Raw genomic sequence first — 24,231 nt, 5'->3', positions numbered from 1 at the left:
CTTTCTTAGGCAGTCCCTACTAGCTTTTGAATTTGTCCAAGAAAATCAAGCAATTTAGCAAAAGCAAATAAAGCAGCACATTTTAAATGTACTACATTCTAAAAGAAAAGGTTTTTTACCCACACCACCCACATGTATGTTAACATACAGAATTAGTCCTAACCTGCCAAAGGAAGAAAATAACAACACCTTTCAAAGATGCAAATTGACAATTAACAAAACAATAGAGTTCTAGCCTTCCTTTGCTGAGGTGCAAATTGATAATCAGATTGCAATGAAAAGCTGGTAGCTTCTATTTAAAATTTAGTTTGAGATGAAGGCTCCCTATGGAAGAAGGGAAGGGAAAGGGACAAAGTAATGCAACCAGTTCTACACTGGGAAAAACCTATGTGAGGGGCACTGGGATACCAGGCTGATGTCAACTCTATAGTTTACGTGTTGTTAATTGTGGCAACAGTAATAAGAAGAGAATAGTAAAACCTCGTTATGTTACAGAATTGCAGAGGGCAGAATCTGAAGGGTAACCTTTTTCTTCCCGTACATATCCTATGCCCTACAGTGATGTTGATGAGAGAAACTGCAAACCCTGTGTGGTAATTTTTTTCACTTATCTTTGTCAGTCTCACCCTCGCTCTGCCCATTAAACTCCATCTCTTGTATTTATCCTAATGTTGCACATACCCCTGAGCTGCTGCAGGTAACCAGCAGTTTATTTTATCCTGACTTGCCTCAGATATCTTTTATCCTTCCCACATATGAAGTTTTACATAATGATTTCTACTTGAGTTTAAGAGCAAATAAATAATGAGAACTACCATCGTTTTTTCTAATAGTAAGTTTTAGTGCCCAGTGCTTGGAAGATGGCAAAACAGGCTTTTGTACTGCAGGAAGTTTCCGTCTTATGAATTGAAGAAGACGTGAGGAATTGGAGATTTGTTTGGAAGTTGTAATTTGCATGCAAATTCTGAGGAAATGGTTGTAAACTTTGTTTTGTATTTTCCTACTATCTGAACTGTGTTTGTTCTGTGCTTTTGGCCAACTCCAATGAAATTGGTGCCTTAAGTCATGTCCCTTTGTCGTCTGTAGTATTTCTGCCGCTGCGTATTTATGAGCGTTGCTGGGTTTTATATGGGATTTTTGCTTATTTTTATTTTGGTTTACCAATGACTGGTTCCCAACGCTATTTACTCTCTAACATCTAATCTCTCTTGAAAGATCTGCACTGTACCATGTGTACTTTCATTTAAATTTTGTTCTTCTGAATACTTTTCACTTAAGTTTTGTTACTATGGGAGCTGAACTTTAAAAGTAGAAGAGTAATTTAAGGATAAGACCTTTTTAATAATCTGAATAATTTGTGGCATTTGACAAATATATAGATGTATAGTCTGGGATTTTTAAGACTGGTTGGAGTATTTGAGACTTTATTAATTTGAATCCAAGCTGTATGATTAAATGTCCTAGCTATCTTGGAAATTTTCAGCCATAATTATACAATTTTAATGAATTTGTTGCTCTTGAAAATGTTGAGTTGACAGCTGCTCAGGATGAAATCCTGGATAGTTGCAGCACATGATAGGTAGGGGATTGCAGAGCTCTGAGTGTGCCGTGCATTACTCAGTGCTCTCTCAAAACAAAGTGGAAGATCACTCTGTAAATGAGCGGCTGAGCCTTCCATTCCTGTCAACAGAGCAACTAGACTTTATTTTGTGGACAGCTGGCTAGTAGCAAATACTTTACATCTTCCTCTTATTTCTGGTCAGAGTGTGTCAGTGCATGTCAGTCCGCCAGGATGGTTGTCACAGCCCTCAGCACAGGAGGAGGAATGGAGAAATTTTGGGCACTGACAGTGGCAGTGACAGTACTCTTGAGTCTGTATTGAGGGAATGTATTAATCTCTCTTTTGGGTGTCAAGATTTAGCGCCTCTTATGTATTTTGATGAGCATTGAATAGGAGATTTTTATCCGTAGTGGCTTGTTGCATTTAGATATCATTTATTATGAACTAGATACTGACACTGAATATTATCTGACTTCTCTGAAAGCCAACCCCTCTTGAGTGAATGTGGTGGTTGACAAGTAAATAATAGTGTACGGTGCCCTATGAACGTGTTTTAACCTGCACCGCATAAGTTTTCTTAGGCTTGATGCATGTATTTAAAGAGTGTAGTATGCAAGACATGTAAGGATGGAAAAGTTTGTTTATGCATTCAGTGATTTCTTCTTGGGCAAAATTCATGTTGATATCACTCTACGCACCATTTTATTATACTGCCTCTGGTACAAAGGGGTATGTAATCTGAAGTTTTGGGGGTGGACTTTTTTCAAAGAAAAGCCACTAAGGCCAGCACTTTTGTCCCCTTTCATGTCTTGTGAAGCCTGTGTGATTTCTAACCCTTTATTTCTTTTTTCTAGGCTATTCATGTTTGCTGTCGGGCAGGGCAAATCAATCTTTTCTAAGTACTCTTTAATCATAAATCTAGATGTATTAAGCTTGCTATTACCTAGCCAGTGGTAGTCAGAAACAGAAAAAGGCAGGGGGGAATATCTAGTCAGTATGGCTGAACTGTGATTGGGATCACGGGGCTTCTTGCTCTGTGCACCTTGACTCTTGACTGCAGTGATGCTTTTGGTCTTGTTGGTAAACTGCTTTTTTTTGTTGTTTTAAAATGTTTTTTAAAAGCGGTTACTTTAGTATTCTGTCTAATTAATGTGCTTTGCAATGTCTGTTTTCTGTGCTCTGAATGTTCATTTCCCTTAGCTTTTATTTCCCCTCTGGTTTTCAATAAATCTTGGTGCACCTTTGTATCCTGCCGTCTTTTCTGCTCTTTTTCCCTAGAGTGTTAATTCCCACCCCCTGAATATCTGTAAAATCAGCATTTTATTTTTTCCCTCCCGAGCAGCTATTGCCATCAGCTGTTATAAAATAATGGCTTTAGATGTGTCCCTTATAGTACATTGACCCCGCTGCCTGATTTATCATTAATTTCCTCAGATTTGTTCCAGGCTTGAACTAATTCCTTCCCCCCAGGGTCTTGAGTTAAAAACCAGGCTGAAACCCACTTCCTTGTTCTTTTGTACCTGGGATATTAATCATATTGCCACCAGCATCCCTGGCATGTGGAGGCATCCCACTATGGTTAAAGATATTATGAATGTCTTCCATTGGCTACTGTTACAACAACATTCAAGCTTCTCTAAACTTATTTCTCAGCTTGTCTTACTAGTTTATATCTTGCATTTCTGACCCCTCAATGCCCACACTCTTATTTAGTGAAAAAGTAGTATTTGTCTCCCCCAGGTTCTTGCCCAGTTGCTTTACAGAATCACAGGTAGGGGACTATCGGAGATCATCTAGTCCAACCCCCCTGCCAAAGCAGGTTCACCCAGAGCAAGTTGGACAGGAATGCATCCAGGCGGGTTTTGAATGTCTCCAAAGGAGACTCCACGACGTCTCTGGGTGGCCTATTCCAGTGCTCTGTCACTCTCAAAGTAAAGAAGTTTTTCCTCATGCTGAGATGGAATTTCCCTGTGTTCCAGTTTGTGCCCATTGCCCCTTGTCCTGTTGCTGGGCACCACTGAAAAGAGTCTGGCCTCATCCTTCTGACACCCACCCTTCAGATATTTATAAGCATCGATGAGATCCCCTCTCAGCCTTCTTCAAGCTAAACAGACTCAGGTCTCTCAGCCTGTCCTCATAAGAGAGGTGCTCCAGCCCCCTGATCATCTTCGTAGCCCTCGGCTGGACTCTCTCCTTGTCTGTCTTGAACTGGGGAGCCCAGAACTGGATGCTGCTTCATGCAGTTAAAAGAGGGTGTGCTGACAGTCTGGGCAGAGAAGATATGGCCATATGCAGTAGAACTTGGGCTCCACCTAACAGTGTAGGAATATTTGTAGATTATGGTTTTGAGGCTTGTAAGAGGATAATCTCATGAGTCCTGTGACATGATCAGTCAGTGGAAATTACTGTGTTTTCGGTTGTAAGTTTTCTTCATTTGAATGTATTGGTCTTAGTGGGATGTGTTTGGAACTAGTAAGAAGAAGACATGGTCCCCAGCAAGGCAGTGGACAATATTTGCTTGGCCCCACTGAGCATAAGACACATAGATGTTGGTGTGTTCACTGCAGGTTTGTTGGGAATGGAGGTAAAGGAACGTTAAGACTTGTGACCAATCACAGTGACATCTTCTCCTAAGTTACCTTTTCTAGGCACAGTGAAAGCTATGTTACCTCTTGCAACCTAAAATCATAAATATCAACTAGTCCTTTGGAGATAATTTCCGTGCCAGGGCCCATTTGTTAATGTCCTGTTCCTTAAAATTGCAATCAGCTCTTTCTAGGAAAAGGACTGAAAAGGTTCCTGTGCAGGAACCTGTTCCTTTGTAACTAAGGCTCATCCATACCCTCTATTATTTTCCTGTTGCTGCAGTGCAGCCTGGCAAGCAGTTCCAAACTGCTGCTTAGGATATGACTGCAAATGTGGTGTACCCATGTATCTCCCTTTCAAGACAACAGGAACTGTCAGTGCTTGCTCCTTCTGAAAATTAACACCCCAGAAAACTAAATCCACCCTGACCCATGACAAATTTTAGAGCTCCTTATATTAAAAAAGAAAAAAAAGCTATTTTGACAATGTGAAACTCCTGATACTGAATTGCTTGATTTGGAATTGCTTTGTACAGCTGCTGGAGTGGTTTAGTAACCTTTGATCATATAAATAAAGTACATGACCATCTATGTATATGAAGCAAAGAATAACAAAAGGTATGCTCTGTGTTGCTTCTCATTTGCAAACCTGATATAACTAAATTCAATTGTAATCTACAAGGATCCACAGGCACATCAGCCGGCAGAGCCAATATGAAACAACAATACAGACAAATAAACATTCTGGAAGGAAAACATCAAGTCCTTACTCATTGCAATGTTTATTGAATTGGAGACTTCAAACACTGGGGCTGTAGCATAGCATACACCTTGCTCCTTGCCTCTGCCCTGTGTCAGAAGGACATGCTGCTTCCGATGCCTGGAATAAATTTGCCCAAGACCAAAGTACATCTTGGAAGTTTTGTTTCTTGCGGGGATATGTGTATCAAGACTCCATTTCTGAGGCAGAAGAAGCTACAAACAGTATGTTGTAGTATGGTTAACAAATGATATCGAGAGCTGTAGGAAAGTCATATTGCCACATTTTCAGGTCTCCGTGCCAGACTGGGGGCATATGTTGGGGTAAGATGTTGCTAATCATCCCTTTGCACTCATCCCTGCTATCCTTGGTTGGTTATGCCTGAAGTCTCAAATACCTGGAGACATTTTCTAGTAATATTAGGCCAGGTTTTGGGTTGGTTTTTTTTTAAGTGCCTAACTTGAAAAAAAAAACCTGATTTATAAATGTTAGGATGAAAATAAAATACATCCTGATGGTTTTGTTTTACTTCAGGCATTAAGTCAGAAGCAGTGCTTATACCAGCTTTCCTCAGAAACAGGAGGGATAGAGACCGAATAAAAACGTAATGCAAGCTGAATTCTCATGCATTCACAGATGTCTAGGAGGTGGAGCTTTAAGAGAAGTGCAGATGCAATGGCTTGTGTGCTAACAACCTCAACAACAGTTTTGTAGTGTGTATGGTGGTACCAACTATCGGTGTGTGATAAAGCTGCCAAAGTGATGGCAGACACTTAGCCATATACTAGCTGTCCTTAAGTGTCACTAATGCCCTGACTGACCCTAGTTGGGCTAACTTACCCTGTGCTGCTGAGCTCCATGTTGTGGAGCATCTTTTGGCTACAGGGCAGATGGACCTGTTTTGGTGTTTGTGTAGTTTTTTGAGAATTTTTTGTGGTTTTGTGTTTTTATTTTTAAATATATCTAGCAGTTTTTTATGCCACTTACCACCACGGACTCCTGCCTTTCCGGGCTTGTGGCTGACAATACCAAGCAAGTTGTGTGCTGCGAGCAGCATCTTGCGTTGTGGTCCCTGTGGGCCAGGAGGGTCGCTGCTGGTGGTGAAGTGTGGTTGCTGTGGGTGATCTCAGATCTTGCAGTTGACATCTCACCTTCAGCTCCCTGGTTGGGGATCACTGCACTGAAGCCACGACAAGGTGTGTGATGGTAGTATGGAAACCACATGCTGTGGTTACAGCATTTTTGGCAAGGAACCAGTATTTCATCTGTCCTTTATGGATCATCTTTCAATTGCTGCTAGCAGGAGGGATGCAATGGGCAGCAGCCGTATAATGATGGAACAGCACACACAATATTTCTACTACAGGAAAATATCCCAAAATGCTCTGTTACTACCAAATCTTTCAGGCAAATGGGTCATTTGAGGTTTTGGAGGGCTGGGTAGCTGTTTCCTCTCTTCCTCTTCTCTGTATTTTATGAAATGCTTCTCTGTATTATATGAAATGCTTCCCATTTCATCTGAGCTTGTGGGAGCACCCATGGTCAGGTATTGGAGCCTCTGGGCTCTCCCCTTCCTCATCGCGGTTGCCTGTTTTCTCTCCTGGAAGCCTCACCCATCACGTTTCTGCTTTGAAACAGTTGTCTCCTGGGCAGACGAAGGAGTGCAGTGCTGCCAGCTTGCTTGTCGCCCCTCCTGGCCATCCATGCTGTCGCAGACACCTTGCAGAGCGTGGGGAGAGGTGTGGGTGGCACAGTGCCGAGCCCGGCCAGCTCTGAGGCCAGGTGCCTGAAGCAGGACCAGGCTGCATTGGGCAGAATGGCTCAGGGCAAGCTGCGGGAACAGTATTTTGGACCCTGTGGTGGTACCAGCACCTAATAATTTTGGCGTTGTTTGGGACCGTGTAAATTTAGAATTAGCCTTACTGCAGAGTCTGCGCTGCAAAGAGGAATTTACAAATAACTTCAAGGAGGGGAAAGTCTACTGGAAAGCTGCAGTTTCTGCCTATTTTGGTTAACTGATTCAGCCTTTCGAGGTCATTTAGGGTGGATTGATATGTTCTCATTCTCCGTATGTGCGGCAGTGCAAGGATCCTGCAGATTGCAATAAACGAGGAAAGGGAAGGAGCAGATTGTCCTACCGGAAAGTAAAAGACTCTTTCAGGATTGTGTAGGTTGTGTAATTTGAAGATCAACATTGCTTATGGTGAACAGATGGAGAGGATGATTAGAAGCTACAAGTGCCCTCCTGTGCTATAGGCCCAATGTCAGATAAACTACCTCTACAGAAAATTATCACTTTCTGAAATTCTAGGACAACTGTAGGTTGCATTCTATGAAATTGAGAGAGAAAACTGGTGTGAGGAGGAGGAAAGGATCTAGACTGTTAACTGTGTGAGACTGCAAACTGCCTCTTGGGAAGCTTAGATTCAAGGTGGTTTTAGTGCCTGTGAGTGCTCAGCATTGTTTTTATAAAACTGTGCAAGAGGAAATTCCCATTATTTCAGTCCTGGAGTTTACTGTGGCTATCATTAGTACAAACCAGGGTGATTTTTTTCCCTCAGTGAGGGGATGCTCACCTGCCTCAGAGGTCTAACAGCTATGTTTATTGTACGCAAGAGCACGCATGCTAAAATCTGACCAAATGATGCATCTTGTCACGTATGGCTGTGGCGAAAGCTGTAGACCAGTGTATATATGTTGTAACATACTGTTAGCATTTAAGGTTGTTTGTGTGAGGTTTGTTCTTTTGTTTTGAAACACGTATTTAAGGTATCATCTCATGAATTACAATGTTGTAAAGCAACGGATAGTGCTTGGGCTAGAAATGGTGGATACGCACTGAGTTGACACATCTTCTCCTGGCTGGGAATGAAGCATCTGGCAAAACTACCTGTGTGTCACAAGGATCACAGTTAAAATTGATACTGTGAGAACTGGGAGGGCAAACAATGGCAGGCTGGAAAATTCCATAATTGGGTACATGCTAGTGTCCGACCAGAGCTTGGCTGACAAAACAGTCAGTGTTTCGTAAGAAAGCACAGAAAAGTTCTGCCAGTTCCTTAAGGGCTGTGATGAAAGTTCTGCTCAGTAGGTAGAAAAAGCACTGAAATCAGAAGAGGGAAAGAAAAAGGTGTATTTTACCAAGGACAAACCAAACTGAACTACAACACGTAAAAAGGAAGAGTTTGCTCATACTCGTGGTTAAATCAATGGGAGTTATGACAGTGAGTTAGGAGGAAAGATGATCAAAGCTCTTCATCCACCTTTCTAGCACCAATGGAGAGTGGTCCTTTCTCCAGCCCTAGAAGCCAAAGTCTTCTCGGGCACGCACAGCAGGCTGAAGAGCTGTGTGTAGCACAGAGCCGAATGCAATGTCTGCCTTAATCCTAGCTTCTTAAAATGCCAGGGAGTGGTCACCTCTGCAGGCTCTTCTTAACAGAAGAACCTCTGTTCAGGACCCAGGGCGAGAGCTCCACGTATTTGTGCACGTGTGCTCTGATCCACAAATGGCCCATACACAGTAGATGCTATTTAAAATGGTTTTTAGCAGTGGGTAAGAAGCTGGAAGTGTTGAGACATATTCCGTGTACTTAAAAGTAAAAGGTAAAAGAACATTTTACCTGCTGGCACCCCTGAGCAGCATATTCTTGATGGTGGTAAATATAATGGCAAGAATATGCTGTACAAAGGGAAAAGGGCAATGGCCAGAATAAGTATGTGTATTGTTCTACTTTTGCAGTTTGGGTATGTGTGTTCATGTGTGTAAACACACCTTACAGAATCAGAATATGCAGCAATACGGAAGATTTTACAGACGTGTATATGATGTATGGTATTACATACAGAAACTGTTTGTTAAATGAATGCTAAGATTGTCAAGTCAGGCACTCAAAGCATAGGAAATGCCAGAATTAGATTTGTCTGCACAACCTTAATTCAGCCCCTTTGTGCATATGCATTATGATACAGTCTTTAATTACATGATCACATATCAGACCACTGAAGTGATGGTGCTGACAGAATGAGAAGATATTCAATATTATTTTTTTAATCCCTATTGTTCGTGTGGCCCTGTGGCAGGCATATTCTGCACTCATTCAAACCCCATCTTAAAATCAGCAATTCCATAATATTATTTGTATAATAAATACATGTGAAAATTAATAACTTCCTATGGACTTCTCTGTGATGTTTATCAGTAAATCATCTGTTTATTGTAAAGATGTTAATGGATCTCACAACATCTGTCTTGTTGGTATTGTATCCATTTTACAGGTGGGGGAAAAGTTTTTGAAGGGGAAGTAAACAGCCCAATTCACTCAAATCTTAGCTATGTAACTACAGTCGACCTAAATCCTGGCAGCAATCCAGTTCATTTAAGTCTGTCTGATTTTGTATATTTATTTGTCTGGGGGGGTTCCTGGACCACCTGAAAGTGTTTGAACCCACATACCCCAGAGGAGTGCCCATGCCACCCACCTGGCTTAGGGGAACCCTGAGGGAAACCATTTTCTACCCTTCTTCCAAAGTGAAGCTGCTGTGCAGCCAGGAGGCAAGAGCCATGTGGCAAGCCAGGCACCAAGCTGGCCTGGCGGTAGGCTGGTAGAGGGATTGGGCTTTCATTTGAGTGACTGACCCCAGGTAGATACAGGCACTTAGCCTTTTCTGGTAGTTTCCCATGATAACTGGAGAGAAGGTATCTAGCTTAAGCAGAAAGGATGCTGTTGGGAGGCCTCTGTTAAGTCAGTGGAGAGAAAGAAATGCCCCCTTCTGTCTCCGTTCGACGTGTGGGGAAGCTAACGGCTGTGACAGGCTTCTAAATGCATCTGGGTCAGATCTGACTTTTCAAAGTGTTGTTTTCACTTTATTATAACTGTTTGTATCTTTAAAATATAGCATCAGTTGACTGCAAAATATGGCATACACAAGTACATGTTCAGGTGTACCAGGTCAGAAAGTGGGGCATGTACAACTAAGGGTTTCCTGCAAAGATTTTGGATTGCTGCAAAAGTTGTCCTTTTGCTTGCAAATCTCTGCTGCCTTCAATTCTCAGGTTCCGGTACCTAAAATGAATGAGTTAATGGTCCTGCAAGCAACTTTGTCTTTTAAATATGCAACTCATGTTCATTCCCAGAGCTGGCTCTTCTTGGGTGATATCCTTCTAGAAAAAATTGGAATGTGATCGTGTAATTAGAGTATTGCGTATGCGCAAAGACTAAATCTTAGCTCATGCTTTCAATGGCTAAATTAGGAATGATTGTACAATCTTAAGTATAGTATTTTGTAATTAAGTATAGTATTTTGTTGAATGCTCACTTTTATTCGGCCTTTTTTAACCAGAGAATTTTTGTTACGTAAAGCTGAAAAATAAGGTATTACCCTGTAGAGCTGTGCTGCCCTTTCCCACTCACTTAGGTCACCAGAGGGCTGTTACTTACAGATACTCAGTAGAGAGCACTGCCACCTGAGCTGGTGGAGTAATTGCTGGTAGTAGTAGTAGGCTATTACTGCTGCAACCACTGGACACTAAGAGGTGTTTCTGCTAGTAGTTGTGAACAGCAGCAGATGGGTTGATTCAGTGAGAAGTCCCGCAGTTAACTCCAGGTTGTGGGGGTAGTGTCCTCTGGCAGCGTTGATGCATTCTCCTGGGTACTCTAACTTACTTTTATCTTTCTCATCTTCACCCGTGCTTCTTGCTCCTCTGCTCCTGTCAGACCCTGTTGCTCCTTTTTTCTCAGTGCTGCTTTTCTGTGCTCTAGGTCTTTTTATTGAGTCAGGTGGCTTCGTCTGTCTTTACAATTTGGAAGCAAGCAGAGGGGTGTGAGCTTTCACTGTCTTGCTAGTGCTTTCCGGTGCTAATTCCTGGGAGCTTTCTGATGACTCGGAAGAGCCGCTGGGGGAGAAACTTGTGAGGCCTTTGGGGTGAAGGAGGTTGGCACGATAGGGGTGGCATGCAGAGCTGTGTAAGGATGGAGCACACCCAATGTACCAAGCTCTTCAGTCTGTTATGCTGATTTTCGGAGAGTCTTTTCTGCTTATGTGCAAACTGAGAGCCCCCTCTTCCCCAGACTTGGACAGCATTCAGGTGGCTGGTAGCAAAGGGCAAGTCACAAGGGTCACATTCCCCCAGGCACATTTCAAGGTCATCCAGAAATGATTTAAGCTAAGTCACTTGACAGCCAGGGTGACCTGAGAAAAGATGTGTGGCTCAGGTCATGAATGGTAATGCATTTGGCCATAGCAGTTCAGTTTTTCAATTTTTTTTACTCACAGTTTTGGTGGCATTTGGCTGCTGCAATTGTTTTCTTGTAGATAATATATATATATACATATATATATATAACATTAGGCCAACCACAATGAGGAGTGTGTCATTTCTGGTGAAGTGGTGGTAAAGGTTTGACCAGCAGTGGTGCGCTTCCTGCTGATACTTAGAGCAGATGTCTGGGGACGCAGGCAAACTACGTAAGAGAGGCTTTACAGCATAGGTTGGAGAGAATTCTGTTCTCTGAAGAGGACTAGTGCAGAGGTTTAGTGAATTACTCTGAAATTTACTTTGCCTTTTACTATGGCACTGCTGGTGCTGCCTGGTTACGTGTACTGCCAAAGTAAGAAATCCTGCTTTGCATTCAAGGAAGCAGATTTTCATGGTTGCATCTGAAAAAATTGTCATATCTGAAAAAAGCAACATTATCAGCAATACCGATTTTCAAAAATAATTTGTACTAAACTATTATAACTCAAGTTTGGGGTATGTAAGGTGCAGCCATATTTGGAGGTTCTAGTCAGCCTGTTGTATTGGTGATTATATACTGCAAGGAGGGATGAGGATTTGCTGCTTTGCCAGTTTTAATAGAGGCGAGGTAACTAATTTGATTCTGGATACTCTCATCATGAGTTGCTTGAAGGTGTTCAAATTTGCTTATGAAATAGTCCCTTCTGAGCTAAGGAGATGGAAATGAGACACTAAAAGGCTTTCTTGAAGTGCTTCCATGTTTCTCAGCTCAGAACATCACATTTGATATTAATATTAGGTACTGAGGCAAAGTCATCAGGTAGAAAAGGGAGGAAATGTAGAAATAGTAATTTTCTTGTGTGTTTCCTCAGGATGCTATTTTGAGGCTTTAAAAAAAAATCATGCTTTGCTGATGAGGCTGCTGTAAATCGGGGAAGTGGCAGATGTAATTTAAGTCCCAGGGCCCTGCCCTAGAAGAGGTCCAATACTGGCAGCATACATATTGCTTATATGAAAGCGAACAGATGGATACATTTGGTCAATTCTGCCGGGTTCATATGGAAACCTTCAGAATTTTTCTTACTATTTTGAGTGGAATACTTAAATCTGTTATCTGCTGAGAGCCTGTACTTGCCTGGGATGGGTGCTTTTGTAGCTTTGAGCAGGGAGCATTGCCTTACTGTAGATGTCTTCAGATCAGATATGTTTATCTGACTGATGGAAGTCTCCCCCCATCCCGCTCTCCCCCCCATACTCCCGGACCAATTCAGCTGCTGGAGGAGTGAGCTGGATTTTTTTCAGCTTCTGTGGCATGAGAACTGTCAGCTGAGTCTTAATCATGGAGTTATTACTGGTAGTGAAAATGCAGGAAAGAGAAGAAATCCATCTTGCTTTTCAGACACTAGATTGATTGCAGAGGCACGCTTTGGTTATTGTTGGGGTGGGGTGGGGAGAGGAAGGAGGAGATGGGCAGAACAAAAACATCGTATTTTCTTTAATTAAGAAAAACACTAATTTTCTGATACTAATTCATGCTAAATTCTTGCTGACAGTTTTTGATGTTTCCCAATTCAAAACAACTGAAAGCAATCAAGTGAAGGGAGAAGAATGGAGAATCAAAGAGGAGGGGTGTAGCTGTATTAGAAGAACACAGCTTGAAGTGTTAATACTTTGTCTGGGAGGGGGAAAAGGTGGGATTAATCTGTAATGTCTGAAATTAGACTGTTTTGAATGTCCTCATAGGTTAGTGTGTGTGCACATGTGTGCATGTGTGTAATCATCTAATAATGTATGTTATCTATCACATCAAGGAAAAAATTGATGTCTGACTAAATAATTCTAAAAGCCCATCACGCAGCTGTGCCAGCATCTGTATTGTCATCTAGTGTATAGCATATAAAAATATATACATCAAGCATTTAGACACTATCAATGACAGCTCTGTTCAGTATTAAAGTTCTTAAAGAAACTCACTGTTGTGTTTGGAAGTATGTAAGAAATAGGATACTTTTATCAGCAAGTTTTAGCTTTAAAGCTTTCCAGGAAAGCTGTAAACAAAGCAGAAAGAAAAATGAATTCTCTGCTATTAAAAGCATGCTTCTATGAAGATTGCAGTTGTGCGAGTACTGATTTCTTTCTTTTTTAAAGAAAAAATTTTCTTTGAACCATTAGCGACAATAACTTCCATTGAAAATGGAGGTTAGATAGGAAGAGTAGGAGCCGAGCTTATTGGGAGAGAGAAAGAGGGCTGCTTGAATTTGACCAAATAATTTCTTCTCTATTCCCATCTCATCCTCCTGAGCTGCATACTTCTCACAAAAACAACTCCACCCACTGTTACAGAAAATGGCCATTCTTGGTATCTTCTCTGGAGGTTTTGTTTTGATAGTGCTAGTTTTGGGGATTAACATGAATAGCCCTATCAGAGTTTGTTAAGACATGGTACCAATACAGAAAGATCCACGTATACTATTTAAAATACACTTGTTAACAGAGATTTAACTGTCATTTCATTCTCCACTGTTCATCACATTCACACATGTGGGATGGGCATTAACAGATTGAGCTACATCTTTTCATTTCAATTCTGCAGCAGTGTCTCTTTGCAGGAATATTTTATGTAGTAATAATTTTCTTCCTATTACAGGTTTTCTAACTATGTTAATGGCAGTAGACTGGCCACAGAGACATTCGTGAGAGCTACCTTTGCAGTGACATTTAAACAATTTATTTGATCTTGCTTTAGCATACCTGCTCATGCCTTTTTTACTCTGTTGTCGACCTTAGGAGAACTTTGTGTATAATCATGGGTCTTTCAATCACATTTAACATAACAAAATGGTATGCAAATTTCTGTGACATGTCATTTCTGAACTCTGGGATTTGCAGTGTATATGCTATCAGGTGGATGCCCCTTGACTGCATGGGCATGTTTGAGAAGCAGCTGCCCAGCAGCTCTGAGGCCAGTTGCAGAAGACAGCATGTCTTAGCCAAGGATGCTCTCTCTTACAGGCATGCAATTGTTGGATATGCCTTGACTTACCCAAAGCAGGAGGTGCTATCAATTTCCATTTTTTGTGTGTACGATAATGGGAAAAGCAGAGCAGAGAAGGACTGATGACAGGGGGGAAGTTCTGTATATCTCACATTTACCGTGTTGTATTGGTCATCTACTTGTCATTTAGAGAAACTGAAAGTTGTGGATTTGTGGCTGAAATGTGCTACTGGTGTGGGGAGTGCTCTGGGCTAAAAGCCTAAAATGAGGACTTTTGCTTTGTGAGGGCATATCTTGTCCTGTGCTTGATGTAGCTTTTCCCACACTGGACCACGTGTAAGAGCACTCTTAGGATGAGAATGGTTAAAACCAATTACCACTGGCACTATAGTTGTTAACGCTTGTATCAGTTTCTATCAGAATCAAAAGTCATAATGTAAAGTGGTGTTATAAAACCATCCAAGCCAAAACCCAGGAAACTGAAAGGCAAGAAATTAACTGAATTAATTGGCAAAAAATATGTTTATCAGCTTGTTGATTTTTAGCATGATTAATGGAAAAGAATTCTGTGAAATTTTCATTTGGTGACAGCGGATTGGGTGGGAAAAACATAGGGTCACTGCTGAATGTTTACATTGACAGGAACATTCCCATTTATTAAAAATAAAAACCTTGGACACTAACATCATAGAAATGTAAGTGGGTTACCTGCTGTATTATGTCCTCTATCTGGGAAACACTTGAAGCATGTGATTAATCTCTTCAATTTCTGTTGAAATAATGTTTTTAAAAACCAAAAGATAACCCACATGTTTTAAGTTTGGCTTTTTCATAAACGTTTGTAGAATGAGGTGCAACTTACTCTGCAGGCTATATTTCATGCCCTTCCATTTCCCAATCCCGGTCATGAAAACAGAGTTATTGCCTTAGAAAGTTCTGTGAAAAGAAAGCTGGTTGCTTGGATGGGTCATACGGCTGGCCTTAGCATGTGTTTGTGCACAATGTGTTGTTACTGCATTACTGAACTGGATTCTTTGTCCACATGTAATAGCCTGCCTACAAATGATGATAATCACAGTACGTGTCATGCTCAGTTCCCTATAGCACTGAAGATCCCCTGTTGAAGGGGAAAATTCAAAGCAATCATCAGTTCTCCTAAAATTGTCAGTTTTGGTTTCCATGTTCGTACCAATTTAGTGTCTGGGTCTGATTTTTCCATTATCCTGCATCTTACATACAACTATGGTTTGCTGTCGGAAATGAGTAGTCCAAGGATAAGACAAGGGAAAATCAAGCTTTCTGTCCTTGGGGTAAAGGAAATTATAATGTAGTTCAAGTTTCTCAAGTGACAACATTCATTAGGCTGTTACTACAGACATCTGTACATAGGCACAGATAAGTTGGTATTTTCTGGGCACTTTCAGTAATAAAATCCTAAATCAGTGTTTACAGAAGACGTTTAAGTTTTTTTCAGGGATTCCTTCACATGTAGCTTGTCTTTAAAAATCTTTGACGGAAATGTGAAATCACAGAAAGCTAAACCGAGGGTCCACTATGAATTTCCTCAGACTTCCTTCTCCTTTTGCCTCCTTCCTTTGAATGTGTGTGCGGGTCCTGCTTAACGTGTACTCAACCCGCATGTTGTACACTTCTGGGTGCTCCCATCGGAGGTCTGCGTTAGTACCAGCCCCACTGTTGCTGTGCAAAGAGCACCTCAGCCATCTCTCTATTGAAAAGAAATAAACCCCAGAGCTGAAGATAGAAGTGTGGGGAGGGAAGAGATAGTCCTTTCCATTTATTTATTTATTTCCTTACACGATTTTTGTTTTCCTTTTTTGGTTTAGTTTTATTTGTTTGGGCAAGTTTCTTGCCATTTACCTTTGCATTTGCATTTCCTATTGATTGGCAATTTTTAAACTGTTTATTGTGCTCTTTTGTTTAGCTGTTCAAGAGCTAAAACAAAAGCCACCAGGCCCTGTGAGGGACACATTTGCATGCGGCGAGCGTTGCCCGAGGAAAAAGTAATTGCTAATGCATATTTATGTGGCACAAATTTGCCATTTGTTTATGCATAAAATTATCAATAGTGCAGGGCGGCCCAGCCGTAGAAAATGGTGACCTTTTTAGCTTAATAAATAGAAATCAGCTGTTATTGTGAAGAGATCAGCCATTTATTCTGTGTTGAGGGACACTGTCGGGAAAATGTAGATTGGTGCCGGCAATATCATTAAATGGAAGGCCAGTGACCCTTTCGGTATAGTCTATTATACTTTATCTAATAGGGGATAAATGACTCTGGTTGGCAAATAGATTAAAAAAAAAAAAAAAGATAAAAAAACCCCACCCCTCCAGACTTCTCTTATTCCTCAGCCATATGAACAGGTAGATACTGAGGAGATAATCCTGCACAAGCCAGCTAGTATTTTTCTAGCAGAAAAGTGACTTTAAAAACAACCAACAACAACAAAAACCCCAACAGAACCCCAACTCAACCCCGAAACCCACTCTCTTTAGACTAGTTTTGACTGTTTTGAAAAAACAACCAGAGCCAGCCTATGATTCTTTCTAGTTCATATCATCAAAAGCAATGTTCTGAAAGCGCCATACATGGATCAGATTTTGGCTTGTGAAATGAGAACTCATAGTTTGAAAGTAGGAGGTACGGTCTTTTCTGAAGACAACAGGTTTCCAGGAACAGTTATGCTTTTTTCTCATATGCGTTTAATTTTTAAAGAGTGGATAAAAATTTGCCCAATTATACCCCAAGACAGTGAAGATCTCATCTGCAGATTGGTTACGCAGGAGATGTAGCAGCACAGTTTTCTTTATGCTTCTCCACTCATTCATCTCAACCTTAGTGGGCAGGCTTAAGACTTGAAGAGTTAAAAACTAACAACCGTAAGCCTCAGGAAGTTCTTGTGAAAATGAAAGTACATGCAGAAAACCTCATGTTTCTGTGTTTCTGTCATTCTGTTCTCTACAGTGCACTGCACCGTGTATAACTGGAAGCAGCTTTAACCACCCCACAGGTGAAATGTGGAGAGATGTGAGTCACAGTGACTGTAAATGGTTGCGTTTTCTGTGCACGCTGTGTGGTGAGCTGGGCATTTGATTTTTATCCCTGAGAAAGATCCAGCAGATGTTTGTGATGGCAGTATTTTATTTCGCAAAGGCTATGTTAGATTATGAGATAGCCTTCTCTGCATTCCCGGCCCAGTTAGGTGATATGAGATCCCACCCATCACCACCCAGGACTGCCCACCTTCAGAAGATGGAGGCTGGCCTTTGCCCACTTTTCCCTTGTGCCTTCAGAAAATCCTGCTGTTATTCTATGCTGGGGAAGGGCTGATCAGAGTGATTTTCACAGTGGGATCAAGTGTACCCTTAGCAAGTTTGCTGATGACACCAAGCCGAGTGGTGCAGTTGACACGCCTGAGGGACAGGATGCCGTCAAAAGCGACCTGGACAGGCTTGAGAAGTGGGCCTGTGTGAACTTCATGAGATTCAACAAGGCCAAGTGCAGAGTCCTGCACCTGGGTCAGGGCATCCCCCCCTCCCCCCTGCTATCAATACAGGCTGGGGGATGAAAGGATTGAGAGCAGCCCTGCTGAGAAGGACTCGGGGGGATACTGGGGGATGAAAAGCTAGATATGAGCCGACGATGTGCCTACTGCATCCTGGGCTACATCAAAAGAAGCGTGGCCAGCAGGTCGAGGGAGGTGATTCTGCCCTTCTACTTTGCTCTTGTGAGACCCCACATGGAGTACTGCATCTGGCTCTGGAGCCCTCAGCACAAGAAGGACATGGACCTGTTGGAGCGGGTCTAGAGGAGGGCCAAGAAGATGATCAGAGGTCTGGAGCACCTCTCCTATAAGGACAGGCTGAGCAAGTTGGGGTTGTTCAGCCTGGAGAAGAGGAGGCTCCGGGGAGACCTTATTGTGTCCTTTCAGTACTTAAAGGGGGCCTACAGGAAAGATGGGGATGTTTACCAGGGCCTGTTGCAATAGGACAAGGGGTAATAGCTTTCAACTAAAAGAGGATAGCTTTAGACTAGATATTGTGAAGAAATTCTTTACTCTGAGGGTGGTGAGATGCTGGAACAGGTTACCCAAAGAGGTGGCAGATGTGCCATCACTGTAAATATTCAAGGTCAGGTTGGATGGGGCTGTGAGCAACCTGATCTAGTTGAAGATGTCCCTACTGACTAGATGACCTTTGGGGGTCCCTTCTAACCCAAACTATTCCGTGATTCTATGAGACTGTGATTTTGGGGGCTTTGCTCTGTTTGCTTTCTAAAAAAAAACTATCACGAGCTAATGTCATCATCACAGAAAAGACAACACGATATTTGTCACTGAGTGATGTCTTCCTGGTGGCCCCAGTAAAGACGCAAAGGATTGAACAGGACAAAGGGACTTGCAGATTGCATCAGTGGAAGCCTCTTTCCGGCAGGGTTGTGTGGAGGTTGTGGTCAGAAGCAAAACTTCTGTCTTGAAGGCTGTTGATCTGTTTTCACCACTATTAAAATTCAGGGAAAGGTTTTCTTTTTAAAAAAACAAACAAACAAATCCAAATTAGTAAAATATAATACAATACATAAAACATAGTATAGGGTATATTATACAGTATATGATATATTACTCTGTATGATAATGTTGTAGAAGTCTTTGTAAGAATGCATGCTCCAGTTTGAGACTTCTTCATACCTAAAATTTTCTCTCATATTGGGACAGGTTTTGGAAAGGGTTTCTTCAGTCTCCTGCCTCCTGCTTGTGCTTTTCCATGCATTTAACTTCTGTGCACAGAGCTCTTGCCTGCTTCTGGAATGCTGCCCTTGCAGTCCTCCCAAATAATGGTCCCCAAACTGTGTTGCTGTAGAAACAAAAACATTGTAGGACATGTTATGGAAATAGAGAGAAAGTAAAAAAATTAGCTAAAAGTATAAATTCGCTTAGGTACATCCTATGGAAACCATAGTTAAGACCAAAATTGAATTTAATTGCAGAGTAGGGTCTTGGTTTCTTCACATGGCAGTAGATGCTTTTTTGGCTGATCCTGTCACTCCACTCAAGACCACAATTCTGAAGTCTCTATTAATGTTTGGGGATTGCCTCATCTTCTCATTAATAAACAATAATTGTAATTAGGTGGTATTTTACCTGTATAAACAGATTTTTATTTTTATTTCAACAAATTAATTAAGCTTTGCTTATTCCAAGTAGGTTTGATTTTTTTCCAAAGTGTCTTTTCCCATACAGATATCTACAGCTCTGTTCCTGGAAAAAAAAATATCTTCCTCTACATGTCAAAGCTCACAGCCAGTCGTTAGCCTCAATTTTGTTTTTCATTTTCTAACAGTCATAAAACAACCCTTTTGATATGTACTGTTTGACACCAACCAGAAAGTTTTATGTAGGTAAAATTAACACTTAGAAAATGATTAAGCTTATTGTGTGGGAATAAACTGAGGGCCACACTGTTGTAAATTAACCTGGATCCAGCTGAGATTGTAGCTCAGGTTATTATTATTATTTTTACAGCTGTTGTTGTTGTTGTTATTATGCTTTCTTATTGTAACTGTACCTGTTTAGATGCCCAGGCCTGGTTGTGAAAGACACTGTGCTAAGTACATAGAAATGGAAAATGAGACTTCTTCAAAAAATCTAGAAATGCCTAGGTTTATGGAAAACCACAAATGTTTCCTAAATAGGAGTGGTTAAGGTTCTAGGTTGCTGGGAAAGACAAAAACACAGGGATGAATATTTGCTTACTGCAAACAAGTGTTACAGGCCTGATCATCCTCTGACCTGTCTTCATTGTCCCGGGATCTCATCCTCAGCAGGAGTGAGTGGAGTGGGGCTTGTTTTTTCCTCAGCTCTTGGTGTGTGTCTGCTGTATTAATAATGTGTTGGTTAGGGAAGGAAGATGAAGAACAAATCTTATGTTGAGCTTGTTAGTTGATGAATGTTTAATAAGATATACACTCTGTCACAATTGCTTAACGCAATTTATAGTTTCTGGTTCTTTGACATGCTGGTAACCAGGTAGTCTGAAAGTTCCCGCAGATCTTGACTTTTTTTTTTTTTTAAAGGAAATTTTGATGACGTATCCTCACTGAAGACTGACTTTTTTTTTTTTCCCCTTCAATATAGCTTTATTTGAAAAGCCCACAGAGATATTAATCTTACTAAGAGCAGAACCTTATGTTTGCGGAAATTTCTATACAAAATATAGAGAATGCACTTCTGTTTGCTCATCTGATCAAAAATAATATAGGAAGTGGAGGTTTATCTTCACAAAGTTTGCCTGCATGCAGAGCTCAGTATGAACCAGGGATGGTTGCCTTTTAAAACCTCGTGCACCAACCTGCTCTTGGTGGTAGTCTTTTTATGTGCTGCTGCTTCTCACAGAGCGCTCTCAGAGCTTTAGGACTGGCAAAGTAATTCCATCAAGTTAAACCAGTAGAAAAGTGCCTGGTTTTATATAATGAGGTTGCTGATTGCAGAATTTGGTTGGGTGCATGTTTTGTAGTTTAAAAATTAAATAAAATAAATTCCTAATTATTTTTATTCATATGTGCATTTCATACTACAAATAATTTGTTTCAGTTAGACTAGACTGATATTAATAACACAGCTTAGGGATGCAAAACCTGACTGAAAGGACAGCCGCTTCACACCTGAAATGGTGAGGGCTTGTGTGAATTCGATGCGTCGCGTCACGTCACAACTATGGTCTCAGATTTGCTTATGCAACTGTGTTCATGCGATCCAGCTAAATAACTGAGTATTTATGTTATCAAATCACTGCTTTGATGTGCACTTGGGAGTCACATAGAACTTATTTTCCCAGTTTTGCAGCCAGGTAAACTGAGGCACAAAGCTGGTAATGGGGCGCCTATGGCTAGGCAGGACCAGCTAGGTCAAACAACACGGTTGTGCTCTTCCATGCAACAGTGTCATGGGCCTCTGCAGAGGGGTCGCAGCTCCTGCCTCATGCGTCCAACATGTTGACACCTTGTGCCACAAAACACTTCTTCCCCCCTCTACCAACAGACTGAAGACTTTGGGACACAACGTCAGCAGCCACAGCTTTTGAACTGTGGAGGACGCGGTGGGATTTGGGCAGTCATGCTGTCTAATGTTAGTCGTTGAAGTTTTGGGCTTTGGCATCCCTGGGGGAGATGCCACTCCGTCACCTGTGCAGGAAGCTCAGGTGCAGCTTGGAGAGCCTTGAGGCAGGGGTCTAAGTCACGGAGTAAGCGTGTGAGTAACCCTGCTGCTCGCAGGGTGACAGCTGAGAGCAGAGGCAAATGCAGAGGGCTTCTTGCTCCCAGTGACGTACTCGCACCACTAACCATGCTAAACGGGCTAATCATGCAAGCATGTTAGGCTGGTGATGCAAAAAAAGAATCAGTGAGTGTAGGTTAGCTGCTTAAACACTCAAGAGAAACAGGAATATATAGCCATATCTTTCTTCTAGTTCAGTCTTCTTATTGATTTATCATGATAAGAGGCACCACTTTAGTTCTAATAATGTCTACTTTTATTTTCTTTCCTTTTTTTTTTTTTTTTTGCTATTACATATTTCTGTGGCAGCTTTTCCATGTGATATGTTTTGGGTCACACATTAATTTACACCAGCCTCTGTTCTGCAAAAAAGAGTTCATGAACTAAAGGAAAAGAAACGGGGAGGAGGATGTCTAGCAGAGCCCAGGCTTTTGTTTCATGTTTTGGATGTATTTTCTTTTTAGAATAAAATTGTTGATATGCATTTGCTTTTATTTTTCTAGCCTTCCTCTTGCTGATGACCGGGTTCCTGTTTGATCCTGTTTACAAGCTTACGAAGATTGAAAATAACCCCAACTCCTCTGCATTGGGTAGGAAAACAAAATCATATAAAGACATACGGCAATTACTCTGGAGGGCTAGCAATATGGAAGAGTGTGGTATGAAGGAAGAGCTTATGGAGAAAAAGGAGAAGGTTACTAGGTTACCACAAAAGACATTAGTGTACACAATTTTTCTCACCCACTCTTTTGGACTGGGGAGGAGGGGGAGGAGTAGGCATATATCAGCAAGTAAATAAGGATATTCTCCAGCGTGTGTGTTCCTGGTGTCAACGTTTTAAGTTTATCTATACTTTCTGTTACTCATTCAAGCTGCTTTGCAGTTCTATTTCAATCTATTCAAAACCCCCAAAAAGATAACTGTAAAAGATTTTTGGGTTTGGTTTGTGGTTTTTTTTTAATTTACTGTCAAGATAAAGAAATTTCCCTAAATTACTATAAACTTGTGGATATATGTGCAATATTTTAGTAGTATTGATGTGTAAGTATATATATCCCAAGTACTAATTTTTTACAAATACTTTATAGAATGACATTTCTTGCAGTTAGCGATAGTGGATGGGGAGCAATCTGGTTAAAAGTTGTTGTTGGCCTGACAGGAGACTCAGATGCAGGTAATTCCCAATATGTCTGCTCTATCCTGTAGTAGTCTTTGTACTTAACCTCATTGCTGTGAACAGTAAATGTTTGCAGAATTAAGGTTTCAAAGACAAGCACCTCCTTTTGGTAGTGTGGTTTTTGTCTTGTTATTGTGGATCTTAGGAAGAGTTAAATACATCAAATGCTGTTGAGTGTGATGAGTTTGTCCTAGGGTTAGGCTTCACCTAGCTCGACTAGGTTTCTATCATAGTCATGTATTCTGGTATAATTAGTGCCTTTGCAAGGGTAGTGGCAATTGTCACGTCAGGATTAGAAATGTAGCCACAGTGACAGGTAACACCTATGTCTAGTTTTCATGGGTGGAAGTGATCAAAAGGTGTGGAAGGCAGTAGAGTGCCAGGGCCGGTGTAACTGAGGATTTAGGGCCAACTCTCAGATGAAACCCTGGGACAGCCTTCTTGATTTCAGTATGATTTTTGTCCACATGCAGAGGGCGATTCCACTGTTCTTTTGGGAAAAAAATTCTAAGTAAGTCTGAAAGCAGGATTATATGATTGAATGATAATAGTCTGGTGTAAATAAGTGCTCTTCTGCTTTGTAGTGGGGCCTTAGACATGCATATAAGATGACAAGTCGAAGTCATGGTATTTTAAAATGATTCATTCAGATACAAAAAAGTTTTATGATTCACTTTTCTCTTTCTAACTGCCAGAAGTCAGTTTTGACATTCTTTTATTTTTTCCTCTTCTAAGTAAGCTTATCAAAGAAGAAATCACTAATTTACCAGCCAGCGCTTAATAATCAAGGAAGTGAAACTTCTAATTTAGAGAAAAAAAGAAATCCTTTGCTGAGCTGCTGAATGATTTTTAAATAATGAAAGCTTACCATGTACTGGGCAACTTATTTCTTTTTTTTTTTTTTCTTTTAAGGCTCTCATTCTGAGAGGGGTCACTAGCCTTTGAGAATTGAGCCACTTTGTTGACAAATCTGTCCTCTAAATTGAACAGCATTAATTAGAACTTTATGCTGCAGATTCTTACTTTTTAATGTGGGTGGTGGTATCAACAAAAATGTCTAATGAATTTGATTGAAGATGATTTTAAAAGGTCTGCCACCTGTAGATAAAAATGTGCATTACTACACATGGTAATTATCAAGACTGAAGGCCATGACATGATCCATTGACCTTTTGAAATCAAAACACTTACTGTAAATAAAAAAAGGCACAGATTTCTCCATCTATGTTAATATAGGACATGTCTGTATATTCAACTGTATCAATACACTGTAATATATCTAGGGGGGGCAAATACTTTGGATTAGGTTAGACCCAAGTTTCCCATCTTCTCTACAGGCTTGTAAAGCTCTCGCTATTTTTGTATGTGTTGAGGGATCTTTTTTTGATCTAATGAAATAGATGGCTAAAAATATTCAGGTGTCTGAGACAGCAGCAAAACATCTCTGAGCCACCCTAAAAAAATAAACTAGTTTTCTACATGCAGGATGAAAAAGAAAGTGTACGGGAACAGATTTCAGCTTCAGGCTTTCTATAGGGGCATTTGCAGTAATGGAGGGGAGCAATAATCCAGCAACTATCATTGTAAAAATTATGAAAAGCACTTTGATGGTCCTTCTTAAAGTCAGTT

At 41.0% G+C, this 24,231-nt stretch overlaps 1 protein-coding gene across 11 annotated transcripts in view; it reads left to right on the top strand.

Moving 5' to 3' along the window:
- SOX5 (SRY-box transcription factor 5) overlaps window positions 1-24,231 on the top strand; it is a 657,730-nt gene that overhangs the window by 144,650 nt on the left and 488,849 nt on the right. For all 11 annotated transcript variants that reach the window (XM_054207629.1, XM_054207623.1, XM_054207624.1 and 8 more), the window contains one exon: window positions 21,929-22,015. The gene's annotated coding sequence lies outside the window, so the exon portion shown is untranslated. The remainder of the gene's footprint in view (window positions 1-21,928; window positions 22,016-24,231) is intronic.

Source organism: Rissa tridactyla, chromosome 1 (assembly GCF_028500815.1).
Source record: "Rissa tridactyla isolate bRisTri1 chromosome 1, bRisTri1.patW.cur.20221130, whole genome shotgun sequence".
NCBI classification, from domain to species: Eukaryota; Metazoa; Chordata; class Aves; order Charadriiformes; family Laridae; genus Rissa; species Rissa tridactyla.
The sequence above is the reverse complement of the archived record's forward strand: the minus strand, read 5'-3'. Positions and strand labels throughout refer to the sequence as shown.